Here is a 5,777-nt window from a genome sequence, read left to right as displayed (position 1 = left end):
GCCCAAGGTACCATCGGGAGTCATCTCCTTAGCCCAAGGTACCATCGGGAGTCACTTCCTTAGCCCAAGGTACCATCGGGAGTCACTTCCTCAGCCCAAGGTACCATCGGGAGTCACTTCCTCAGCCCAAGGTACCATCGGGAGTCATCTCCTTAGCCCAAGGTACCATCGGGAGTCACTTCCTTAGCCCAAGGTACCATCGGGAGTCATCTCCTTAGCCCAAGGTACCATCGGGAGTCACTTCCTCAGCCCAAGGTACCATCGGGAGTCACTTCCTCAGCCCAAGGTACCATCGGGAGTCACTTCCTCAGCCCAAGGTACCATCGGGAGTCATCTCCTTAGCCCAAGGTACCATCGGGAGTCACTTCCTTAGCCCAAGGTACCATCGGGAGTCATCTCCTTAGCCCAAGGTACCATCGGGAGTCACTTCCTCAGCCCAAGGTACCACCGGGAGTCACTTCCTCAGCCCAAGGTACCATCGGGAGTCACTTCCTCAGCCCAAGGTACCATCGGGAGTCACTTCCTCAGCCCAAGGTACCATCGGGAGTCACTTCCTCAGCCCAAGGTACCATCGGGAGTCACTTCCTTAGCCCAAGGTACCATCGGGAGTCACTTCCTTAGCCCAAGGTACCATCGGGAGTCATCTCCTTAGCCCAAGGTACCATCGGGAGTCACTTCCTCAGCCCAAGGTACCATCGGGAGTCACTTCCTCAGCCCAAGGTACCATCGGGAGTCACTTCCTCAGCCCAAGGTACCATCGGGAGTCACTTCCTTAGCCCAAGGTACCATCGGGAGTCATCTCCTTAGCCCAAGGTACCATCGGGAGTCACTTCCTTAGCCCAAGGTACCATCGGGAGTCACTTCCTTAGCCCAAGGTACCATCGGGAGTCACTTCCTTAGCCCAAGGTACCATCGGGAGTCACTTCCTTATCCCAAGGCAACTTTGCTCCCACCCACCGCCTTCATGCAGTTATTTGTTAATATATTTCTGCATGTTTTTGACCCAACAATATGCATACTGTTTTATACAATTGCTTATTAAGTCAGTGAAGAGAATAAAGGAGAAGAAATATGCATTTTATAATTATATAATTACCTTTACTAGTGCTCACCGGTTTTGTGTTTGTGTCTGTGGATTAAGATTACTGTTTTGAGTCACTTGGTTTCAATCTGAAGAACTGTTTTTAGTGTTTATTCTAAGATAGGTCTGCTAGTAACAAATTCTCTAAGTTTTTATTTGGGAATGTCTTTATTTCATTTTAATTTTTAAAGCTTGCTTTGCTCTAAGAAGTTTCCAGAATGAACTGAATGCTTCGAAGGCCAGCGTAGCAAGGGCGGGGGTTTGGGGACCATGGTTTCAGGGGACATCTAAGTCAATTGGCATAATAAAATCTATTAAGAAAACATTCTGCATCCCACCTTGGAGAGAGGCATCTGAGGTCTTAAACACTAGCAAGTGGCCATCTAAGTTGCATCAGTTGGTCTCAACCCACCTGGATCAAAGGAGAATGAAGAACACCAAGGACACAAGGTGATTACGAGCCCAGGAGACAGAAAGGGCCACATAAACCAGAGACTACATCAGCCTGAGACTAGAAGAGCTAGATGGTGCCTGGCTACAACTGATGACTGTCCTGACAGGGAACACAACAGAGAACCCCTGAGGAAGCAGGAGAGCAGTGAGATGCAGACCCCAAATTCTTGTACAAAGACCAGACTTAATGGTCTGACTGAGACTAGAAGGACCCCGGTGGTCATGGCCCCCAGACCTTCTGTTGCCCCAGGACAGGAACCATTCCCGAAGCCAACTCTTCAGACAGGGCTTGGAATGGACAATGGGTTGGAGAGGGATGCTGGTGAGGAGTGAGCTTCTTGGATCAGGTGGACACTTGAGAATATGTTGGCATCTCTTGCCTGGAGGGGAGATGAGAGGGTAGAGGGGGCTAGAAGCTGGTGAAATGGACATGAAAACAGAGAGTGGAGGGAGAGAGTGGGCTGTCTTATTAGGGGGAGAGTAATTGGGAGTCTGTAACAAGGTGTATATAAATTTTCCTGTGAGAGAAGGACTTGATTTGTAAACTTTCACTTAAAGCACAATAAAAATTAAAAAAAAAAAAAAGATTGCTTTGCTCCATATAGGATTCTTGGTTGACAGGTTTTTTTTTTCCTTAGAGCATTTTAAATATATTGTACCAGTGCCTTCTGGTTTTGATTGTTTCTAATGAGAAGTCAGCTGTTCATCTTATTGAGGTTTCCTTATAAGCGATAAGTTGCTTTTCTCTTGCTGTTTTTAAGATTTTTTTTCTATGATATTTATAGTTCCTACTTGGAGTTCACAGAGATTCCTGCATGTGTAGATTAATGCTTTTCAACAAATTTGGGAAATTTTCAACCATTATTTTTTCTAATACTTTTCTGCTCCTTTCTCTCTCCTCTCCTGGTACTTTCATTACACATGTTTTGGTGCACTTAATGGTGCCCCACATTTTTATGAGGTTTTGTTTGTTTTCCTGCATTCTTTTTCCTCTCTGTTCTTCAAACTGTATAATTCCTAATGATATATTTTCAAACTCACTAATTTCTCTTCCAGTTCAAATCTGCTGTTAAACCCCTAGTGAATTTTTCTTTTCAGTTATTGTACTTTTCAATTTCAGAATTTCCATTTGGTTCTTTCTATCACTTTATTGATATTTTCTATTTAATGCAATATTGTCATCATACCATCCTTTACTTCTTTAATCATGGTTTCCTTTGGTTCTTTGAACATATTTATAATAGCTACCTTGAGGCCTTTGTCTATTAAATCTGACATCTGCTCACTGTCATAGGCAGTTTCTGTTGCCTGCTTTTTTCCCAGTGTGTGGGTCATACTGTCATGTTTCTTTACATGTCTCATAATTTTTTGTTGGAAGCTGGACATTTTAGATAACATATTGTAGCAACTCTGGGTACTGATATACCCACCCACCCACCCCGGTGGTTTCTTATTGTTATTTGCTTATTTGTTTAGTGATTGGTTGGTTTTTTTTAATGAAGTCTATTCTGCCTTCCCACCTCTGCAGTGTGAGGCCTCTGATGTTGCTCTTCAGGGAATGCAGCATTGAGTATGCGCACACTCACCCTGAAATGACAGTGGTTTTTGCAGGGCTCTCGTTGACTGTTCTCGTTCCCCAGTCACACCCAGCTGTTAAACCCCACAAATCCTGGCTGGATTGCTCTATTGTTTTTAACAATGCCCTCGGGAATAAGTTTCTCCACAGACTAACCCAATCAAATTCAGCCTCATTTGAAGGGATGGTTTCTGAAATCAGTGTTTGAGATTTGTTCTGACCCCAGGAGGGCTCCTTCCAACTGTCTCTCTTCCTAGTTCTCTCTGGCAAACTAACCAGCCTACAGTTTAGCTGATATCTCCAAAGAATCTATCCTTAGTGGCACAGTGGTTAAGAGCTATGTCTGCTAACCAAAAGATTGGCAGTTTGAATCCACCAACTATTCCTTGGAAACCCTGTGGGGCAGTTCTGCTATGTCCTATTGGATCGCTATGAGTTGACATTGACTTGACAGCAATGGATTTGTTTTTTGTTTTTTTTCTGATGAATCTACCAATCTCCTCCCAATTGCCTGTCATCACAACCTCCACTGGTTTTGAGTGTACCCTTGGGCTTGAACTTGTCCACACTCTGATGCAGATGAAGTCACTTCCTTTGGGAAGATCTTTGGAGCTCTCTGATCTACAGCCTGCCTCTCTCCTTGGGCAAAATCTCCGAGCCACAGCTATGGAGCTGGGAATAGAGAAGATAGAGTGTTTCTCTCTAGGTGACTCCCCACTTTAGAAGATGAGTGCTTAGCAGAGGGAGCAAGGAGTGGCCTCAGGCCTTCTCAGCTTGCCTTTCCAAGCATGGCAACTCTACTTTACAAGCCGGAGCAAAAACAATTGGGACCCAGGATTCTTGATGACGCCATTCTCAAGGTAGAACCTCCATCCCATGAGTGGGGGTGGGCAGTAGAGAGCATCTCTACCTCTTGGCCTCACTTGACAAGGACTTAGCCCCAGCAACAGGTAGGCAGCTGGAGGCAGGACAAAAAATGCTGGTGTGAGGGAGATACGTAACTTTGCTGTTTTAAGCCACTAAGAGAAGGGATTTTTTTTGTTACCACAACAAATTTAGCACAGTGATTCTCAAACTTGAGCATACATTAGGATCACCTGATAGGCTTGTTTAAATACAGGGTGCTGGGCCCCACCCCAGAGTTTCTGATTCAGAAGATCTGGGTTAGTGCCTGAGAATTCATGTTTCTAGCAAGTTTCCAGGTGAAGCCAATGCAGATGATCCAGGGACCACCCTTCAAGAGCCACTGATCCAGCCCATCCGCTCTGATGTTTGGGGATAAATACAGCACAGTTGTTGTAAGGATGACTGACATCTATAAAGTATGTGGAGTAGTGTCTGGAATACAGGCCGCCTCAGTATTATTATTAATGTGTCTTAAGGTTTTCTTAGTATAAAGATGCTCTCAGGGTGTTAATGTTATTACTATTTGCCCTTTTACAGAAAGAACCCAGATGACTAGACTTTCCAATATTTTTGACTGTCTCTCTTTATTACTTCTTGATCTACTTGTACCTCAGACCAATTGCTGGGGAAAGATAGTCATCCAGGCAGGATCGTTAACTAGAAACCATAAACCTACTACTTTTCTAAGTCAGTGTGCTCATCGATGGGCTGGAGGGGGCCGCTGTTTCTCTGCATGTGCAAAGGTGCATGGGCTTTGTGACTGGATCTCCCTCTCTCTCCATCAGGCCTGGACTAGGTATTTTCCTTTCTGGTAAACTGACAGCGCCCAGTACAAGACCCCAAAGTGATGCTCATGGGAAGAGAGAAGAAGGTAAAAAACGTCAGATGTATATATTCCTTGTGAACAGATTGTATAAAGGGGAAAGATAGAAACTAAACCAAGTCAGGCTGAAGGGGATGTCTATTTTCCTGTATCCCATGCCCTTCTTCCAACTGCCTAAGGAATCAGCCATTTGAAGGCTGAAGTCCAAGAGGGAGCAATCAGAGAGAAAGACAAGGATGGGTCCCTTCGGAATTATAAAAGTGAAAGAATGCTGGGGCTGCCGTGGGGTAAATTATGAACTTCATACTCTGATGCCCAATTACTTTGCCATAATCCTCCCAGTACTCCCTGTGAGGTCCTCAGGTCAGGCACTAACAGTAATAACACCCGATATTATGTCAGATGCCACTAACGCATTTAACCCTTCCAAAGGCAAAGCAGGCTAGGGAGATGTAATTAAGAACAAAATCTTCTCGCAACCCAGAAAACCGCTCCTCGAAGATAGAAGAGAACAAAACCAAGGTCATTATTGAAGACGCATTTAACCAGAATGTGATGTCTGTTAAAGAGATAGCAAAGACAGAAAGTAACCTGACCCTTTAGATAGCCAGGCATACATGCCCTCAAGATGAAAGACAACTGGTCCTCAAGGAAAAAGACTTGACAACACCACTTGTCACACATAGTTCATCCTAGCATCACCTGGGGATTGGGGTGACCATTTATGTTTGCTAATTGCCTTTATCTAAACAAATAATAAAACTTCTCAAATCTCTATGATAGGTAACAACTGTCCTCGAGCTGGTTCTGACTTATGGGGACCCCCTGTGTTGCAGAGTATATCTGCACTCCATAGGGTTTTCAAGGTTGTGACCTTCCATAAGCAGATCACCAGGCCTTTCTTCCAAGGCACCTCTCAGTTAGTAGTTGAGTGCTTA

The sequence above is a fragment of the Elephas maximus genome, chromosome 12 (assembly GCF_024166365.1).
Source record: "Elephas maximus indicus isolate mEleMax1 chromosome 12, mEleMax1 primary haplotype, whole genome shotgun sequence".
In the NCBI taxonomy this organism is placed as follows: domain Eukaryota; kingdom Metazoa; phylum Chordata; class Mammalia; order Proboscidea; family Elephantidae; genus Elephas; species Elephas maximus.
The sequence above is the reverse complement of the archived record's forward strand: the minus strand, read 5'-3'. Positions refer to the sequence as shown.